General features: G+C 45.8%; 1 protein-coding gene across 1 annotated transcript in view; it reads left to right on the top strand.

Moving 5' to 3' along the window:
* The window catches only part of LOC138489003 (von Willebrand factor D and EGF domain-containing protein-like), a 3,370,177-nt gene that overhangs the window by 2,154,794 nt on the left and 1,193,009 nt on the right, over window positions 1-22,374 (top strand). The window lies entirely within an intron of this gene.

Raw genomic sequence — 22,374 nt, forward strand, 5'->3', positions numbered from 1 at the left:
GTGCTCGTCGATGATCGATCGTGGACGTCCTGCAGCGATGAGGCGTGCGGTGCACCTCGATGACAAGCGTTTATTGCCGCACTTAATGAAGAATGTAGGCCCAGCAAGGATGTTGGGTCATCAGCGTTTGGCGTTGATGATCGGGACTCGACCACAGCTGGCTTTCGCATCTTCATTGGCATCTTTGTGGACTTCAGTTGGCAGGAAACCCACCAGCAGATTGTCCTCTGTTCGTCAGCGTTCTCGACTTTCTCCGGTGGGACAAAGCGATCGACAGTGATGAGCAAGGGAGTCCTTGATTTCAAAGTGTTTTAGGCAATGGAGCGTTGCGGCTCCAGTCAACAAGGTTACATCGGTCCTCCGATCCTCGGTCAACGGTGATGGACGTTGATGGCCTCAACGTCCTGCGCTTCACTTCAGATTCCTCGAAGGTCCCCATTTCTGGTTTGGCAGCCTTTCGAGGACTGACTTCCAGGGAGCGTTGGTGAAGGTTAGCTGGTATACAATATTACCTCGTAGCTCGGGAATAGGTCTCCTAGCCAGGTTCTCTCTTGGATCAGTCCTTGAAGGCACTGCAGCTTTTAAATTGCAGCAATTCTTCTTCTTCTGGCTTGGCTATGAGGATAAGCATCACATTTTGACTTCAGCTTCTGAACAATTCCAGTAAGTGAGAGGAGCCAAGATATACTGTTCTGTCTCTCATTCACACTGCTGATCCAGGCCCGGGCCCAGCAGCCAATCATTCAGAAGGACATTCAGCAGGCAGGCAGCCAATCAGGGTCACAGTGCATTCAGGCCATTCTTCTCCATCCAGACACTCACAACAAGGAATGTGGATTGGGACAAGTACCCAGCCATTCAGGACTCCACAATGCATTCATACCAGTTTCGGGCAGAGCTGTCTAATTCATTGCGTCACACACCAGAAACCAGACACCCATAACATGATAGGTATATTGGTCACACACTCCATTCATCCAGGTCCCACCGCAAGGGTGTACCCACAACATACAGTAATTGGAAAGGCTACAGCCAGTCTGGCCTGGACTTCCCCACAATACCATATATGGAACTTCCACACAACAGCCAGTCAGGGGAAGGGACAGTGTCAGGGCTTCCCAGGAATTTTGGAAAACAAGGTAACAGGCAATAGAAGCAAGAGGCCTCAGGGGCCATCTTGTCTCCTATCAGGAATCAACTGATTCCAATGGCAGGGCCTGGGTATCCCAAAATGGAGGATACTCAGAACACCTGTCTAATTCAGCATGGAGGTGCCACCAGCCCATACCCTGCTCTGTGGGCACAGAGAGGTGCCGAAAAACATACACTAGGAGTACAGGGTTTTACCCCAACTCATGGGTGCCATAAGGGTATCCCATGGGTCTGTTCACCACAATCAAAAAGAGGAAGAGCTGCACTGCCAGGAGTCCCACATGGACTCCTGGGCAGAAAATAACAAAGAACACACATGAAAAAAGGAGTACAGGACAAGGACAGGGAAGCCATGTCCCTCCAATGCATTTCCAGCATCACATCCTGCAATGTCCAGTGCAACTGTCCAAGGAAGTCAATTTACAGAACAAGATAAGACAAAAGGAAGTTAAACTGCGTGTTCTAAACTAAAAGTAGAGTGGCTACACTACATGGAATGAATGTTCTTTCTTCATAAATCTTTTGAAATTACTTAATAGGCTTTGAATGGGACAGAATGGAGACTGAAGCCCCTCCACGACATTAGTGTCATATTCATCGGAAAAGCACTCTACATATGAAAACAATATGTCAGATGTTTGACTGACAGCAAAGTGGCTCTACGCCCTGCTTATGACCTGTTGTTCCAGTAACTGCTTCTGGAAATCTTCGGACAAGCTGTAAAAGTCACACAATTTTGTCTTATCTCATTCCGTGGTGCAGCCTCCATTCTCCAGTGCAAATGTTCGATATTGACCACCTATTAATTCACATGCACAAACTGGAGTCCAGCCCCACTCCATGATGACGGAGCCTTTTCTTTCTTCTGCATATGAAACATTTCACTAACTGAAGATGTAAATGGAGTGAAGAATGGCTCTGCTGCACGAAAAGGACGTTATTTGATGTTGCCCCATCTCTATCTCTCCTTTCCTGGGCAAACACCTTGAAATGCTGGCCATCTCCCAGCTTAATCTCCACACTGAATCTGTTGGTTGTCTCCATGACCACCAGTCTGGCTTTAGAGCAGCCCAAAGTTTGGAAACTGCTCTCCTGAACACTTGTGAAGACTTACTCTCCAATCTCGACTCTAGCATTCCCTCTGTCCTCAATCTCCTGCAGCTATCCTCTGCTTTCGACACAGTCCTTCAGTGTTATCCGATGACACTCAGCTCTCCTTCAGGCTCCTCTAAACCTTCTCTCCTCTCTCTATCATTCCTGACTGTCTATCTGCGATTCAGGAATGGTGTGCCTCTAACAATCTCTGCCTCAATGCCAGCAAGACTGAGATCCTTCTCATTGAGAACCCTGCATCTGCTTTCCATCTTTCACTCTGGCCACCCTCCCTGGGCCCTCTACCTGCACCTTCCTGTGAGGCAAAAAACCTTGCTATTATCTTTGACTCCACCCTCTCCTTCTCTCCTCATATCACGGACATATGTAAAAAGTCCCACTATCAGTTGCACCTCCTCAGAGGTATTCTTCCTTTTCTCACTTTTCTCACTTTCCTCCAGAAGTTCACTGTCTCCAGAGCCGTGGTCCTCTCCAGGCTGGACTACAGCAACAGTCTCTTTCTGAATCTTCCTGCCTCTACTCTTTGCTCTTTGCAACTAATCCAGAACAGGACTGCGAGATTTGTCCTTGGCCTCAAGCCCAGGGATCGTATCTCTCCAGCCCTGAAATCTCTCCACTGGTTCCCGGTGGCTGCAAGGATCAAGTTCAAGACCATCTGCATTGTCCACAAGGCTTTCTCGGGCCAGGCACCATACTACATCCAACTCTCTCTTCCTAAGCATTTTCCTTCTTGAGCCCTTCGCTCATCCACCCCCAATTCTCTGATGGTCAGACACTTCTCCAGGCAGAGAGTGGGGGTAGATTTCTGTCCTCGGCTGGGGCCTCTACAAACTTGAGCAGGACCACCTAAGGTTCCGGAGGCATCTCAAGACCATCCTTTACACTTCTGCTTTATCTCTCTCCCCTGCTAATGTACTAGTCTGCTGCACTAACTGGTTACCTGGCCACCCTCTAAACCTTAACCGGCACCAGGCTCCTGCATGACCAGTAGCCCCTTGCAATGCCTCAGGGCCTCGCATGCACTTAGGGACTGTAACTGCAATCCAACAGTCATCTGCCTCCTTGCACTTATTTGAGCTGGTCACCCCGACAGCACGTACTTGAGCTTGCCTATTGCACTCTCCTCCTCCCTCCCCCTCATAGTTCTCCTCTCCCTTCCCCCTTGTACTTGCACGATCCGAATGACACAAGGCCTAGTAGATCGTTTGTTTTGTCCTCCCTTTCTCTTCCCTTCCTTGTCTTGTCGCACCTAGAAACACTTGTATACAGGTGCGCTATAAAGGACTTATAATATATCGAAACACTTCAGGAGATATGACAGTATAGTTTTGATATAGGACATTCAAACAGTGCTTAACATTGCCTATAAAACATTAACTGTTCACAGGCATTAATGAAGTCAAGTAATCCATATTGAATAAGATATTATTTATGGAAATTGTTGAATATGTTCTAATGCATGCATGTTACTGCGAAAATACCTTTTTCTATTTCGGGAATGTTTATTTTGTTAAAAGACATATTGTGACTGTTTATAATAGAATATTAGTGGAGTAGAGGACAATTTTTCAATGAGAGAACAAGAAAAAATCTATCAGGGCTCTTATGGAGTTAAAGAGTTAAAGAAAATAAGATTGCCCACACTGAATGATTCACACTGCCCTTTTGTCCGTAAATACCCTATATATGTTTACCAAATACATGCCAGAGGTGTGACTGCTCAAAGAATGACTGTACCATTTAACTTTTAGCAGGGATTTCTCACACAAGTATTAAAACACCTGATTTTAGACATGAACTGTTGGTGGTGGAATTTCACTTTTGCAGGAGAAGGTGATTGGAATGTTTACTATGCCATTAAAAGTACCAGATTTTGGCCTTCTTGAAAGCAGTTCTCTTTATAGAAGAAGCAATGGGATGTGTTACGAGTTCATAAGGAAGATGGTCTGTTTCCAAACACATACATCTTGAAGAGGCTATGAAGATGCTATGAAGAAAACATGAAATGCGTTCCTTCTCCCGAAGGAGAGCTGAGTGTCATCGGATCCCATAATGCTTAACGTCTAGGGGGCAAGGCAAGCAGGATCGCACTGTGGGTGACCCCCCATAGTGGAACAAGAATAATTCCCCCGGTAAAGATTTCAATACACCTCCCTTGAATGCAGAGGCCCACATGTGTGTTGGTTATATTGGGGTTGAAGAGTATAATAATGTGCAAGGCCCTTTAAAAGAATATGGCTAGGTTTCTGACCTCACTCTGTTGACCTGAGAGGTAGAGCCAATGGTGTCTCTGCTCCAATTCCAGGAAGAAACATAAAAGTGTTGAAGTCCATGCAGAGACCGGGAGAGCAAGCTTGAGGTTGCTGGAGTGCTGAGGACATTTCTGATACTGGAGGCAGAGCCACGCAGATGGTGCGGTCGGCAGAGAAGCCTGGAGGCCGTGGAATGCTGCACAAGAAGTTCCTGACTGCCGAGCAAGAGAGAGGCTGAACTGTTGCAGAAGTGGCATACCAGTATTCAGCAGCTCCAACTGCGACGTTCTGTCAGTCTCTGACAGGAGGAACTGAAGTGGAAGTCCTGTGCAGGAACACATCAGCACAGCAGTTCCATAGCAAATGGAGAAGCCACCTCCCCAATAATTATAGCCGCTGAGAACCAGGTACATGGCTGTCTGAAAAAGCGGGAGTAGAGCGGTGAGGCACCAAAGTACCCCACAAGATGGCCTGAGAGACCAAATAGCCCATGCAGGTATGATCCAGCAGATACCCAAGGAGGGAGTGAGAGCAACAAGAAATCCAGATGGCCAGAAAGGCCAAATAGCCAACACCAGGCTGAGCCACAAAATACCCCACGAGGGACTGAGATCAATACAAAATCAACATGACCTGAGAAGCTGAATTGCCCATGCCGAGCTGATTCAGTAGATAACCAATGAGTACTTGGGAACAACATGGAAGCCAGACAGCTGGGGAAGCCAAATAGCTCATGCCAGGCTGAGCAACAAAAAAATCACATGAGGGGGTGAGAGAGATATGGATGCCAGCCGCTGGGAAAGCCAGATTGCCCATGCAGGGCTGAGCCACAATATACCTCACTAGAGGGTGAGAGTGATGCAAAAGCCAGATTGCCTGAAAGGCTGACCGGGCAGCCAATACAGGAAACCAGATATCCCATGGAGGGGTGAGAGCAGTGCCAAATAAAACAGACTGAAGAGCCAGAAGGCCCACACCAGGCTAAGAGATTCAATAACCAAGGAGAGACTGAAACAAATTGGAGGGATGAACAAGAAACGGATTCTAAACTTAAGACCAGAGCCTGTTGTACTGAGCAAGTAGCTGGTTAACAGGACCAGTAACTCCAATGGGGGAACAAACTCAAATGACAAGGACATGTCATTCCCCTTTTCTATACAGAAAGAATGGATAAAACATGTATTTTGAACTGTACTAGCAGGCTGTGTACTGAAAGAGAAAGAGGGAACCAAAGACACAAATGCGTGGCAGTCAGGGACCACCAAGAAAAGGGGGAAGTAATATTTTCCTAGGCTAAGTTTATGTTTCCTTTGTTATTCGTTGCAGGGTTAGATACTAGTGTAGACTAGGTTCAGATGGAAAACTGAGTTTCTGTAAAACATCCTGATGACCAGATTCTTCTTAATTTTGGAAGCATATTCAACCCATCATCATAGCTGTCTATCTCTCATATCATACAGGCCAAAATGTATTAGTTTGAATTGACTTTTTTTGCATTGAGATTGCTTTCCTACATTAAAACACATAACTTTAATTTCGTTTTTTAATGTGATTAGAATTTAAATGACTTAAATATATTTTACTATGTAAATGTGAGCGGCATGTTATCAAATGATACACAATTTTACCGTTTGAAGCTCTGACATGTGATGTAACGTAATTTGTCATTTGTATGGCGCTTTTATCCCATTGGTATAGCCTTAAAGCACTGTAGGTGAACGCACTCGGGGGACTGAAGTCCAGGGTATGGGAAATTTGTCAGAGAAATTTAGAATGTGTGTTTGCACTTGGGCAAAACGAAGTTGGTTGGGATAGCCAGGCCCCAGTTAGCTACCCATGTCAAGCAGGCATGTGGATGGGTACTGTGATGTAGTCACAGGAGTGTGTGAGTGCAAGAGGGTTATGTGTCCAGCTAGACCAAATATTTGTCATGGGACTTAGCTGCCTGCTGATGGCAGAGGTATTGTGAATTGTGTCTTACAGTGGTGTATGGTACCGGATGCGTGCAGGTGGCTGACCGTGATTGCGGCTGGAACCCATCAACATGGTGTGCGATATGTACCTCGGAGCCCCAGCTGGTTTCTTGTTTTTGTCAATGAGGTGAGGAATTATGTCCTGGGGCCTGCTGGGGTTATTCTCTATATTGCTCTGGAGAGATCCTGAGGGCAAAAAATACTGCCACAGTAAACACTTGGTGTGGCGACCGTTGCTCACGTTGCAGGTGGGAAGAGTCAGGTCTTGAGGGCCATCTGGAAGGAAAGGTGGTCCTCTAAGTGGTGGATGCTAAGTGGAATAGAATTCCAGAGTGAGGAGCTTGGATGGAGAAGGTGGACACCCCTATTCCAGTGGATTTGAAGGGAGGGAACACAATGAAGAATGTAGAGCCTGATCTGATATTTGTATTGTGTTGGTAGTGGGTACGTTTGTGTTGAAGGAATTCTGGGCCTGTCTTGTGGAGGGCATGGTCGGTAAAGCACATGGCTTAAAAGGTGACAAGTCGACCAATAGGTAGCCAGTGGAGCACTCAGAAGGCAGGAATAATGTGCTTTCTGGGGGCAAGGGCAGACAGGAGCCTAGCTGCAGACTTTTGGACCCGTTGGAGCTTTCTGAGTTGATACGCAGGGGCGGCCAGATACAGGGAATTGGTGTAGTTTGACAGGAGAGGATGATAGCCACAACTGCTGTGAGTCTAGGAGATATAGGGGAAGATGTGTCTGAGGATACAGAGGTGTAGTTGGCACAATCTAGATACAGCGTTGATGTGGTGAGAGAGTGTTAGATCGGAGTCCAAGGTGCATCCCAGGTTCTTTACTGAATTGGATGCTGAATGAGGGGGGCCTAGGGAGGACAGCCTGGGGGTGGGTTGGGGAAGAGTGCCGTCCTGCCGGACCGTGCAGGATTTCCATTTTACCAGGGTTAAGCAGGAGGTGGTTAGCCATCATCCAGTGGTCGATTTCTGAGAGGCACAAAGCGAGGTCAGTATGGGGAAAGGCTGAGGTCTTGGGGATCTTTAAGATGATATGAGTGTCATCAGCATAGTTGTAGCAGGATAGGTCACGTGCACGAATAAGGGCAGGGAGGGGGCTGAGATGTTGAAGAGAAAGGGGGATAGGGAGGCCCCATGTGGGATCCCATAGGGGGCCAGGTGGGTGTAAAGGAGAAGGGGGGAGGAGGAGGATTTGTGAATAATTGGTGAGGAATGAAGAGATCCATCTTAATGCAGAGCCCCTGATGCCAAGAGAGTAGAGTCTGACCATAAGAATGCTGTGGTCGATAGTCTCAAAGGCTATTGAGAGGTCAAAGAGGATAAGTGCAGCAGAGCCTTCTGACTCTGTGGTTCTTTTAAGGTCATCCCAAATGGCGACGAAGAATGATTCAGATCCTCACAGGGGTCTGAATCCCGACTTTGCAGGGTTCAGAAGGGAGTTGAATTCATTGAAGAGGCAGAACTGGGAGTATGCCATGTGGTCAATGAGTTTGGCTACGAAGCGGTTGTTGGCGATTGGATGGTAGTTGGTCAGATGGAGGGGTCAAGGGAGTTTTTTTGTGTAGGTATTTGAAGTGCAAGATCTTGAACACTGCTGCGAAAATGTCTGAGGTCAGGGAATGGTAAATTATAGATCTCACAACACTGCCTACACAGGTTGAGGAGTGCATTCCATTAAGGAGGAAGGGGCATGGATCTTCTGGGGATCCAGATTGGTGGCTTCTAGTGAGTAGCTTCAGGAATTCTGGATGTGAGATGGCAGAGAAAGAAGAGAGGATAGGGTTGGCTGGAGAAAGAGAGATAAAGGAGAAGACAGGAATGTGAAGCATTTCTATCTTTGTTCTGATGGCATGGTTTCTTTCTATAGCAATGTTGTAAAAGTGCTCTGACAGGGTATCACAGACTGAGAGGAGGGTGTGGGGGAAGAGCAGAGAGGGGCCTTGAATTATGTGATGATCTTGTGGAGTTCCCTTATGGAGTTACAGTCATTGACAATTCTGTTCCCATAAAAGGATTGTTTCGCTTTGCTGATTTCTGTCCTGTAATCCTTGTTCTGTCAGGCATAAGTGGCTCTGTTCTGTGGGGAATGTTTGGCTGCCATTTGCACTGCAGGGAGTGGTTAAGGGTTTTGAGGGATTTAAGGGAGGGCGTGAACCACTTCAGGGTAGGGCCTTGTCTGTGGGAAGCAGAACTGTTGCATTGGAGAGACATAGTTCTAAATGGTCGATAGAGGGCAGTCGTTCTTGTAAAGGGAGATTGGGAAGGCAGGTAAGCAGGAAGTCAGCCAGCTCAGGGATTACAATGGCCTTGTTCCATAGCGGGACACAGGAGGACTATTCGGTACTGGTGAGGCGAGGGAGGGGAGGCGGTTGCACGTGAGAAGACAATGGCTGTTTGATCGGTCCATATTAGTGGTCGGGAGCGAGTGTGGCAATCAGATTGGAGGAGCTGAATGTTACGTCTAGGGTATATCCTGCAGTGTTTGTGTGGCACCCGAGATCAGTTGGGTCATGTTGAGGACTTTTATGTTGTCGATGAGTGGATGAATCATGGGGTTGAGGGGGGCATCAAGTCAAATTATGAGATCTTATAGCATGTGAGGGAGGGGTGAGAGTTCAGGATGGCCTCTAACAAGTCACTACGACTATTTGCAACATTTCTCTTATAGTCCAGAGGACTGCAAAGGAGTAGAAGGGTGAGGGAGGGAGTGGAGAGAAATTTCACTAGCAGAGATTTGCAGTCTGCGTTCCAAGGCTGTTCCTCGAAGTGTGAGACTGTGAGGTGTAGTTTGTGGAGGATGGCTAAACCTCCTACTCTGCTGATTCTTTTGTGCATGATCAATGAGTATACAGGGGGAATGCCTCATGTGCAATGGGTTGGAAATCAGCAGAGAACCAGGTTTCTGTGATAAAGAGGCTGTCTAGGCTTTCAGAGGAAATAAAGTCAAATATGTCATGTCTGCTTTTTGGTGACTGATTTGGCATTAATAAGAATGCGTGATAATGGGCTAGGTGGGTGGGAGTGGTTGGAGCCCAGAGAGTGGGACATTGATTCACCGAAGGATGAAGAGAGTGCATGAATGGTAGGGAAACTCCTAGCTGCAATCCCACAGTGCAATGGGGGTGGGAAGTTTGGAGAGGGGAGGGGCATCAAGAGTAGGAGAGGGGGGTATGATAGGGGTGGTGATGGTTCTCTTTTGGGGCGAAGGGGGATGCAGGGAGTGATCTTTGAGTGTGTGTGAAGAGTGCTTATGATGTATGGTTTCTTTTGGGGAGTCTGGAGTGAAAGGGTGGTCTGAGTGAGGGGGTAAGAGCTGCCTCTCATAATATGTGATGGTTCTGGGGTGAGAAGCTGGGCTGGTGAGGTTGTGGAGAGGCTGCTAAGGTTGCTGGGAGGAGAAGAGGAAGACATTTGGAAGTGGGGGAGGGTACAGCTTGGTGCTGATGTTCAGAGGGTAATTGAGAGAGCTGAGAGGGGTAAGTGCTGGGAGAGTTGGCAGGGGTGGTGGAGCAGGAATGTACTGGGTTGGGTGAGATAGGGGATGTCATAATGATATAGGTGAGCATTCTAGACCAGGGTCTAAGAGGGAGAAGAGGTGGGGTGTGCAGGGTTCCTTGACTATGGGGGTTTTGGATTCTGTGTTTTAAAGGGTATTTGGGTACCAAGCCACATGTGTGAGTGTAGATGGGGTCACCGAGAGGAGGGTATTGGACAGGGCAGCGCAACTTAGCGATGGCAATGATGTTGCGATGGAGGGGTGGGGGGAGGAGGGTATGCCAGGGTGAGAGTGGTTGTGCTGGGATGGTTAGGGGAGAGGACTGTGAAGGCAGTGTGGGCTGATGAGTCCTGATGGGCTGGAGTTGGAGGTGTTGGCCCCTCATCCCCCAAGTGCTGACTTTGAAGGGGGTTTGGGAGGAGGCTGTGGCGATGGGCAGGGAAGGGTTGTTGAGGTTTCTCGTGCACCATAGTGCTCCTCTAGCCTTGGAGCTGGTTGGCATGGTGGAGGTATGCTGTGGGGTAGAGTCACATTTAGGGGCTTGTGGCCTTGCATGCCTACTCAGTCCAGCTTGACGGACGGAGGTGGCAAGGATTCAAGGTAGGTGAGACTGGAATATAGGCTAGGGCTATCTTCAATACCATGTTCACAATTTGAATGCATGTGCTATAGTACAATAGCTACACTCATGTGTCACTATATTCAGAGCATTTGCTACACTCAAATTGCATCTAGAATCAGAACATTTTCTGCACTCAAATTGCATCAAGAATCAGTACATTTGCTACACTCAAATTGCATCTAGATTGAGAACATTTGTTATACTCAAATTGAAACTAGATTCAGAACATTTGCTACACTCAAATTGCAGCTAGATTAAGAACATTTGCTAAACTCAAATTGCAACTAGATTCAGATTCCCCACATTAGCAACCCTCAAACTGCAACTAGAATCAAAACATTGCTACACTCAAATTGCAGGTAGATTCCCGTACATGTGGATGCTCACTAGGTATTAGGAATCAAATGAAAAGTGGAATCTGACAACACATCATGATCTACTACAAAATAATGTCACCACAGATTGGATACTGTCTCACATTCATGTTCATGCCTACACAGTCATCTTGAACATACGATTTGCCTTAGCAGTATGGGCTGTACTGACTGTTTTGGGATGGGACCAAATCTGATTTGCATCTGGTCCTTGCTCTTCTTTAGTGGCATGAAATACTGGAAATGTGAAAATGATGTGCTGGAGGGTTGTCCAGTGCAATTGCCAGCAGTCAAAGTTAATTCTTAACCTTCCAGCCATCAGCCTTCAATGTTAAAGTTGGGTTAACACAACTTGACATTGGAAGTAATACATTCTCAGGATGAGTTTTATAAGGGTCCTCCAGCAATATTTAGCATAGGGCAAATTAAAAAGATAAAAAATTCAAATTAAAGTTTGTGACTCTTACCTGTTGCCTCTGTAGTTGAGGAGTCTGATAGTCTTGCTGAAACAATTAAGACCAATCACTGTATGACGTTCTGCACACCAACTCAGAAGCAAGGCAAATATGTGTTACTTTAGGTAATACATGCTTCAATCATCTCTAACTCGCCAATGGAACCATTCTAAAATGATATGAATTGATATGATATTTTATTTGTAACATACTCTTACACAAGTGTTTCAGAGCGCGACAAGGCAGGGGAGGGGAACAGGGTAGAACACAACAACGATCTTACTAGGCCCAGTGACATTGAGAACGTGCAAGTGCATAGGAAAGGGAAAAGGGAAAAGTGCATGGAAGGGGGAGAGTGGAAGGTGCGAAGCAGAGGAGAACAGATAAATAATAATGAATACAAATAAATAGATAATAGAGGCAATAAACAGTGGTAGTGCAGCCAGCAAGTGACAAGTGTTGTGCTTACGGCATCAGACTGGGTAAGTCTGATAAGTGCAGAAAAGGAAGAAAATGGGGTGTTGGGGGACTGCATGGGTACAGATACAGTCTACTGTTCAAGGGGTGGCAAGGAAGCAGTGCAGGAGGGTGGCAGGGTAAGCAGGTACCTGGGCCTGGGGAACAGGGGTGGCCAGGTGCACAATGCCAAGAGAGAGCAGATCAGCAGGGGAGAGGGAGAGCGAAGGCAGAAGCAAAGAGGAAGGTCTTGAGGTGCTTCCGGAACCAGACATGGTTCTCCTCAATTCTTAGAGTGGCAGTGAGGCTATCCCATAGGGAGGCCCCAGCCGAAGACAGAGATCTACCCCCAGTTTGTTTCTTTGAAAAACGACTGACCCTGAGGGAGTTGGAGGTAGAGGAGCGAAGAGCCTGAGAGGGGAGGTTTTTGCAGAGGGATAGCTGAAGGTATTTTGGACACAGACCCCGGAAAGCCTTGTGGACAATGCAGAGGTTCTGAATTTAATCCTTGCAGCCACTGGGAGCAAATGTAGAGATTTCAGAGCTGAAGAGATACGATCCCAGGGCTTGAGGCCAAGGACAAGTCTCGCAGTCCTGTTCTGGATTAGTTGCACAGGGCAGAGAGTAGAGGCAGGTAGATTTAGAAAAGGCCTGTTACAATAGTCCAACCTAGAGAGAACCAGAGCTTGGGAAACAGTATGCTTTTGGGGGAAGGAGAGGAAAGGCAGTGTACCTCTGAGGAGGTGCAGTAGGAAGTTTGACTTTTTAGAGACCTCAGAGATGTGGGCAGAGAAAGAACATGTGGAGTCATAGATGATCCTGACGTTCTTAGCCTCGCAGTAGGAGGAGGGCCAAGGGAGGCCAGTCAGAGATTGAGGGGAAAGAATGGTGAAGGTGTGCTGATGAAGAGGATCTCCGTCTTGCTGACAAAGATCATTGGCAGCACCCCAATCTTGAATGGCAGCTAGGCAATAGGAGATGAGAGAGGGAGAGGAGGTGCCCAAGGGCAGCCTGAAAACGAGTTGAGTGTCATCAGCTTAGACCTGGAAATTGGAGCAAAAAATGGCAATGCAGTGGGCAAGAGTTGTCAGGCATTGGTTGAAAAGCCAAGACGAGAGGTTAGACCACTGGTGAACACCACAGGTAGAGAGGAAGATAGATGATAGGAAGGACCCAAGTTGGACCTGGGAGGGTCGATCAGAGAGGAAAGAGGTCAGCCAGGCCAGAGCCTGATCAGTGATCCCCAGGTTATCACGGAGACAGTTGAGTAGGATGGTATGGTTGACTGTGTCGAAGGCAGAAGAGAGATTGAGTAGGATGAGGACAGAGGGAATGTTAGAGTCAAGGTTGGAGAGAAAATCCTCACGGATGCTCAGGAGAGCAGTTTCCGTGCTTCTGGCCGCTCTGAAGCCAGACTGGTAGTCATGGAGACAGCCTACAGAATCGGAATGACGGTAAAGCTTAGAGATGGCCAGCTTTTCCAGGAGTTAGCCCAGAAAGGGAATAATGGACATTGGGTGATAGATAGCCACACACGAAGGATCAGCTGTAGTTTTCTTGAGGGGAGGATACACAAGGGAGTGCTTCAGAGGGTAGGGGAAGGATCTGAGGCAACAGAGTCATTGCAAAAATCGGCAAGGGCCAGAGCGAGGGTGTCAATGTGGTCCTTGATTGTTTTAGAGGAACAGGGATGAACCTGTTTTGACGAGACTTTCATAGAACAGACTTGTCTAGCAACCTCATCAGGGGAGAAAAGAGGAAAGGAAGAGAAGGAGGGTGGGAGGGTGGTTAAGTGGGGTCAGCAAGCACAGTCTGAGAGAGAATAGGAGGGGGAGGGGAGCAGAAAATGGACAGGATGTCCTGGGTTTTTGAGATAAATTGAGAAGCTGTAAGGGATTTCAATCAGGCACACATCTGAGTCTCACCTGGCATGTAGGGTGCAAATGAAACCCTTATTTATTTTTGTCTATAAGTTCAATATTTTGAATGATATACCACTCATATCGCACCCTTCTCAAAATACCCCCAGGTCACACTGAACCAGGAATCAGGCTATTTGGCAAATGTAAAGATGTATTTATTTATTTAATATTCAAATCACACATAGGTTTAACATAGGTTTAACATAGATATATATGGGGCAGCAATCACCCAAAGGGTGACAGTACAATTCAGAAATAAGCAAAGCAATTGAATTTACCTATAAGGAGGCAAAATAGAAAACACAGGGAAAAAGAACAGTCTTGTTTTGCACACAGATAGCGTTTAGGTTAATGTTCCCCCTCCAAAGTTTTGTTTACATACAAATTGAGCAATACTACACCAATGTGAGTAATCAGCAGGTTTTCAGGAATGAAATACAATGTCTAGAGTTATGGGCAATCCTCCCTCCCACAAAAGAGAGAAACCCTTATTTTGGCAATTGACACTTCGAAATGACAGGTGAAAATGGCTTGGCGAAATATTGCAAAACGGTCAAAAATGCTAAAATGGAGACACATTCTAAAGAAAGCAACACTAATCAGCTCCTAACATGCATGGGCTATAATATGAATCACAATATACACTCAGATCATGATGGGATGGAAAAAACACTTCGAAATGGGCAAAAGACACGTGTACTTTGGCTGAAATTGCAAACTTGTACTATGTGATATTGAAGCAAAATGGGTCAAATACACTGTTCTGTTATTTTGTTTCTATCTTTAAAACAGGGGGAGTAATAGAGGTTTTAGTGAGAGGTGTTTTTTTAAAAATAAAGACGCAAATTGGGACAAGAACTTCAGTTTAAAACCAGAAAATATGGATTATGCTTTTACTCAAGACTAGCGCATTCAGAATAGACAAAGAGGTTGGGACGAAGTGAGTTCTGAGACAGATTCATGCCTTCAGTAACAGATCCCCAGCACATTCCCCCAGCGGAACCAGTCCAAACACTCGAAGTGGGATTCATGGATAAGAGTTACACAAATAACAATGACTATAAAAATGACAATTTAGCAAATAGACAGGATAGGATAGCACTAAAGAATTTGACACTGTTACTGGTTATGAAAGTAAGAATAGTTCAGAGATTATGGTGGTACAGGATAAGGCAAGATATACAATAGTTCTCTAACGTCCTGTTAATACTCACAATCGAATGGGATTTAAGAGTTTTGGACCGTCACAGTTCTGGTCAATGGATCGGGTCTATCAGGGAAGGACAACACATCAGCTAGGCCGGTCGCCAGAACTGCACAGGATTTGCCCTTCTTATTTCTGCATATTTCAGATCAGTCAGATGGTGAGTTCAGCAGGCAAGCATTTATGGTAGCAAGCCAGATAGTTTCCGGATGCTTCCCCCCACCACAGCGCTTCACTGGGTTGTGAGTATTAGTTGAGGATTGAGGCCTAGCTGAAAATGGTTCAGCTACTGCTTGGCATGGCGGTTGGCATCTGGATCTAGAAGGATGTTGAAGGCTGGATGTTGAATACTGGATCAAGGTGCTTTGCTGAAATCTGAAGAGAGAGTCGGTCTCTATGTGTTGTCAGATGTCCCTATTTATCCTGTCAAATGACATCACCAACTGTGTTTATGGGCCGGCTTAACTAAGCTTGCCCTTGTGAACTGGGATTGGATCAGAGCCTCATCTCCGCCTTGCATCCGAGTGATTGGATCAAAGAAGGATGATGTCAGGTTTATGGTTTGATTTTTACAATACTTAGAAACCTCCCCTAGCCACTAGTATCAAAATTGAATTTTGTCCTAAATACATAGCTATACATTTGTAACCTCTACGAAAATCACATACAAGGATTACATATTTTATAGAGTATCTGTTCATCAAAATCCCACAGCTGTGAGATCTTGTTTTCGCCGTTCTGCAGCATTTTGTCCATTTCGCCATGAAAACATTTTCCAAAATTACTCCAATTTTCCACAAATACACATGTTTACCATAGGAATGTGTATGCACAGTTTAACAATCCTAGCATAAACACAGATCCCATAAAACCACATATATTGCTGTTCCTGTTCAGAATATGCTACACAGTTCCACCAAGTTTTCAAATGTAGGGTCAAAAATTCAATTAAAAAATCTGCCCTTTTTATATTTTTCACCACTTCTGATAGTGAGTTATAAATCTCTAATAAAAAGCTCATTACATATTCTTTAGCAGCAAATTGTCAGCCTTTTGTCTGTCTCTGGAGGCAAGGAGTAGCCCCCACCTTTGGGATTTCCTTCTGCAAGCCTAGTTTACGACCTCTTCACACTTCCATTTCCTGTCCTGGAGAATCTGCCATTGTTCAGTCCCTGCAGCAGACACAAGTCTGGCATACCCCACAATTATCATGTGTCAGTGAGCATCTGCTGTGAGCAATGCCCTCCACTTGGGTGGAAACCTGTTTTTCAACCCCTTGCAGGCCCAGCCAGCGTAGGTTAATTCTTAATTTCTTGGCCTGAAATCCAGCATAAACCAAACTTGTTGCATCAGATAACACATATAATTTACATTCTTGATTTAAACCTGTGGGATCAAAACAACTGAGATCTGTGGTCCTTTCAGCAACAGTCCTTTCATATGTGCTAATCCGGCAGACCTTTAGTTTAGACAACCTTAATGTTTAATCAGGAGAGCCCATTTGACAGGGGCTGTCACTCACAGGTAGCCCAGTGTGACTGCAGTTTTGCTGAGAAGGTGTTTTGCTCTTAACATTTCAGGACCTTGTAAATTCACAGTGCTTCATTAGATTAAATGCATTGTAGCGCCAAGCAAGATTTTGAGTGTTGGAAAGTGTTATGTCCAGGCATTTTGAAGTTTCAGCAGCAAAGTAAATGTCATTTACAGGCGAATTTTGGAGTTTCACTTGCAAAGCGCTGCTTCTCCCTCTGCACTCTATGTTTGCTTGTCATGGAGCCCACTGGCACTTTTTCTGCAGTGTGTGCTCTGTTCCACCACAAAAGCACCATGGGTGGCAGCCATCTTTTAGTGTGCTGAAAAAACACGGTTCTGGAGGTTTTGGTGCACACAAGGGTTTTGCCACCATTTTACTGTTTCTCGCACCATAGATAGCAGAGTGAGTCTGCATAGTATAGCAGAGTGGGTCAATACATCTCACAAATACCCCATCCCAACTTCGTTTTGACTTCCAGTCGAGGGGCAGTTGGGGCGAGTCGGATGTTCTTTTCTGTCCATGTGGAGAACTTCAGTTGCTTCTCCCATCAGCGATTGAGGCGACCCACTCTCCTCACTGGTTCGGGTTGGGATGGGACGATACTCCGGATTCCTTGGGTTTTTCCTCCCGGTTCCCAAGTGGTCCTCCTTGGTGTTTTTGGGATTTAGTGCCAATACTAGAAAACAGAACATAAGACGGTTATGAAAATGTTCCCACTACTGTACCCACACATCTTCGGGGGATCTCAGCATTGGGAACAACACTTGCATTCCCTAACAATTGGCAACATTCCCCGCCTACATTCGGTGATAATTTACCCATTTTCTCAGGTGTAATTAATGAATATTTAATAATTTTTCTAGAGGTCCGGATTTTCCCCCGCTGGGTTTTGGGTAAACTCTTCTATCTGCCGCAAAGTATACCTGGGATGGCAACTCTTTAGCTGGTTTATGTGGACACACTTGTATTCCCCCTCTGTCAAATTGCCCTTGGGGATGCAGATTCTGTAGGCAACTGGTGAGATTCTGTCCACAATTTCTAAAGGACCCTGCCAACTTGGTAGGAATTTGCGCTATTTGTCTTGGTTCCTTTGGAAATTGTACAAGTAGACCCGGTCTCCTACTTGATATTCCTTTTTAGTTGTCTTAAGGTCGTAGTGGGTCTTCATACTTTCTGCAGATCTTTCTATATTGCGCTGAGCATACACAAAAGCATGTTGAAGGTGTTTTCTCAGATTCTCAACATACTCATGAGTTGTGGAGACATTTATCAAGGTCTGCTCTTGGGTTCTGTAGAGCAGATGCTGGGGAAGCACCATCCTTCGTCCAGTCATCAGCTCAAATGGAGACATTTTTGTGGCATTTTTGTGGCAGAAGAAGGGGTAGATCTGTTGGCCATCAGGACAAGGGGTAATCGAATGTCCCAACTTGGCCCAGAATCTGCCACAAACATTTTAATATTCTCACAATAGTTTTATTGTACCTCTTAACTCCACCACTAGAGGACCGTGGTAGGCAATGTATAGTTTCCTTTTTACCCCAAGTATCTCCCACATCTTTGTCATCACTTCATTAGTGAAGTGGCTACCTCAGTCTGACTCAATCCTTTGGGGAAGTCCAAAACACGAGAAGATGTGATTGATCATAAGGGCAGCTGCTGTTTCTGCCTTGCAATTTGGGCCCGGGAGACATTCCACCCATTTAGTAAACAAACATGTTACAGTCAACAAGTACTTTTTCCCCCTAGGGGAGCGAATCATGGGCCTGATAAAATCAACTTGCAAATCTCACCAAGGCAGTGTCATCCCCCTCTATTGGAGGGGAGCACAGTGCATGAGTGATGTTGGCTGAAATTGTGCACACACAAGACACCCCTTCAAGTATTGGTCGAGGTCCTGCCCCATGTGTGGCCAGTATGCAACCACTCACAAGATTTCTAATGTCCTATGAAACCCCTGATGATCGACTGTGGCCGCATCATGGGCGTGACTTAGCATCAGGCTTCGGAATGAGGTAGGGACCACCCACTGGTCATGGCCAGATATGTATCTCCTCACCAACACACCTCTTTCTCAATGCAATCGGTATCCATCAGGGGAAAGTTCTCAGGGTCCTCAATGTATTGATAAAACTTACCAATTATTGGATCCCCTTTTTGAGCCGTAATCAAATCAGCATCTGGAGTCTCCATACTCCGTTGGGCAGTTGAGAGTTCATTATGAGCATTTATCTGGGACCTAGTGATAGTAGTGAATTAGATTTCCCCCAATAGGGACTCGATCTCAAGTAGATCCCCTTGGATGGTTCCAGTTTTGGCCAGCTGATCAGCTAGGTCATTTCCAGTTTTGTTTTGTCCCTCTACTTTAGAATGACCCTTAATCTTTTTCCAGTGGATCGTCATCCCATTCGAGGTCACCATATCATCAATATTTTCTATTGATTTTCCATGTTTTGGTGGTTTATTGTTAGCACATAGCATGCCTCTGGTTTTCTAATTAACCAGGCGCTCCACGAACCCGTTCTGTACATAATCTGAATCAGTGATTATGACCAGGTTGTGGAGTTGGTGTTGGACAGCAGTGAGGATGGCTTGATGCACAGCCATCAGCTCTACCACTTGAATACTATAGGGACTCATTTTGTACCAAGCGGAGTGTTCTGGGGCATCATTCACCCATGCATTCCCACACCGGCCACAAGTTCCTTTTCCCCGATGTTGTCAACATGGTAGGAGCACCCATCTACATAGACAGTGGGCATTCCCTCACACTTGTCTTCTTCATAGACTTTGTGTGGGGAATTAAGGTACGCCTCCATGTTTTCCTTGATTTTAAGACTTTCGTCCGCGAGACAGTTTTCTCTGGCACAATCATGCAAGTCAGCCAGACCTTGCGCAAGGGGACTCTTCATGTTTTGGCCATATCTGAACTCCTCAGGTAAGCCTTGCACTGACATAATCCAGAAAGTAATTTGGGAATTACTCACATTTCTGGCCCGGATTCTATCACTTTGAAGATATTGTAGAGGCTGGTGTGGAGTCTCCACTATGATGTGTTCCCCCTGGATAAACGGGCAGTAATTTTTCAATGCCCACACCGTTGCCAGGAGTGCCTTCTCACAGTCATTGAATTTTTCCTCCACATAGGATAAAGCCTTACTTGCATAGGAGATGACTTTATTGACTTGTGTTTGGTATACTACTGCAGTCAAGCATGTATTTGAGAACCCTGTCTCCAAGAAGAACTCCTTTTTTTTGACAGGGTAAGTGAGGCAAGGTGCTTGTGAGAGGCTTTTTTTGAGTTGTCTTACTGCTTTGGCTTGTTCTGGGCCCCACTCCTACTTGACCCCCCTTCAACAGATGGATCAGGGGTCTTATGATCTCTGCGTAATCCTCAATGAACTTTTTACTGTAATTAGCCAGTCCAAGGAGGCTCCTTAGCTCTCGCAGAGTTGTGGGGACTTTTAGTTTCTGGAGTGCTTCTACTTTCTTTTCCTGGAGACAGAGACCTTGAGGAGTTATCTCATGCCCCAAGAAATTGACACGGGTCCTGCACCACTGTGCCTTTTGGAAAGAGAGTTTTGCTCTGGCAGCCCTCAACTGGGTCAGAACATAACGGATCTCTGCTATGTGTTCCTACACAGTTGAGCTTTTGATTAGAACATCATCTACATAGGCCAGGTTACCCCTTTCACCCAAGTCAGGCATGGCCTTATGCAAAACGATATTAAATTCATTGCCGGAGTCAATGTATCCAAAGGTATTCCATGTCCCAGTGTACTGCTGACCCCGAAGGTAAAGGCCAGCTTGTATTGGTCCTCCCTAAGCCGTTCAAGTGGCACAGTGAGTAGAACGATCGCTTTGACATCCGTGCAGAGCCTGCTAATGCAGGTTCGAATCCCGGCAGGGCCAAACTCAACCTTTTATCCTTCCGAGGTCCATAAATGAGCACCACACACCGTGGGAAATAATAAGCCGTGCTCAGATACCTGAGGGTTTGTAGTGCTATATAAATGCTAAATTAGTTTCCTTTTTTTTTTAACTGACAGTTACAGTCCAGTACCCATTGGTCAGTTCAATGCCAGTGTATACTTTTGACCCCTGGATCTGGGCCAGCCATTGGTCAATGTAGGGAAGAGTCCATCGGGAAGTGGGGACCCATTTGTTGAGCTCGCTTAGGTCAGCACAGAGTCTGCACTGGCCGTTTGGTTTCAAAATCCCCAGCACCAGATTATTGAAGGTGCTGTGGACTGGACAAATTATCCCATGGGACTCAAGGTACTTAATTATTTCTGTAAGGGACTCCATTGATGCAAGAGGCAAGCGGTATTGCTTCAGAAACACTGGAGTCATGGCAGGGTCCGTTGGAATTGTTGTTGTATGGATTTCGGTGCGACCACAGTCAAAGGAGTCCACTGAAAAGAGTTCTTGAAAATCTAAGAAAACTTGTTTCAATTTTTGCTTCTGCTCCAGAGTCTCACAGGTATCAGCTAGCTTGACTCTGTATTCAACTATCTGCCTGAAGCCCGGAAAGACTTCTGGTTTGGCTATCTCAGGTGCCTCCTCCAGCTGGGTGGAGAAGTGTCTGGTTAAAGTACTGACTTGGACTGATGGCTTCAGATGGAGAAGGCAGTCCTGCTGGACTTGAAAGATCACCTCATCCCTCCTGAAGTCACAGGTCACCTCTTCCTTACCATAAGGGCAGGAAGAGTACACCAGGAATTTCCCTCCATGCCGGGTGAAGATCCTGTCTGGTGTTGTGTCATTGTCGCTATCACTGTCACAACAGTCATTAGGGACTGGTCCTACCAGTTCATTACCTAAATCTATGGAAAAATGTTGGTCATCAAACGCCATTCCAATAATGGTGCCTGCGCCCAGAGTGATACTCCTGAGGTTGCTGTTATCCACCACTATTGGAATTTTGTTGTGTTCTGTATTGACTAGTGGTGTTGGGTTTAACCCCAACCCTTGCTGTTGGAAATGGGCATTGAGGTGAACATATGCATCAGAATTTTTCAGTTTCTGTCCTCTTTATTTTTACTTTAAGTGTGAATTGTCGGGTCCCTTCTGGGATGGTGACTTCCTCTCCAATCTGAATTTCAACTGCATATGGCAGCACTTGAGCTGACCGAAATGCTTTCTCTGGGTCATCAAAGTCAATGGGATTACCAGCTAATGGGGACCAGGCTTTGAAGTTTATTAGGTCCAAACTAATGGCAAAGCGATAGAGAGTGTCACTGCCTAAATAAAATGCAGCAGGGACATCTCGCATGACCCAACAATTATGGACTATGCTCTTGTTGCCTATGGACATTTTAAGCATACACAAGCTAGGCAGGAGATGATTGGAATTGGTTGTTTCCAGGTCCATTTCCCATTTGTCTATCAATTTAAATGTGGGAATGGCTGGATCTTTTGGATGTTTTCAGAACATGGGCTCGTTGATGAAGCTCTTACTGTTGTTCACGCACACTCGGGCGAGAACAGAGTCCTTCCCCCATTTAACTGAACGGGGATGAACAACTGTTCTCCAATTTTCTGAATGTTAGCCAAGCTTTGAGCTGGTTTCTCATCATTTTGGGCTACAGCAGTGGAATTTTCTGATTGTGAATTTGTATAGGATTTCACAGTATTCCCTTCCAGTGTGAAATGCCACTTGAGACTGGACGAAGGTTGATTTTCAGAAATAGAGAGGACTTCCCATCACCAGTTTGTAGTCCTACTGCAATTACTGTCACGTCAGGGATTTGGTTGTTTTGAAAATGGAATTCAATTTGGTCAGGTTTTTGTTCAACCATGTGGCATGA

The sequence above is a fragment of the Ambystoma mexicanum genome, chromosome 9 (assembly GCF_040938575.1).
Source record: "Ambystoma mexicanum isolate Mex_15411 chromosome 9, UKY_AmexF1_1, whole genome shotgun sequence".
NCBI lineage: Eukaryota > Metazoa > Chordata > Amphibia > Caudata > Ambystomatidae > Ambystoma > Ambystoma mexicanum.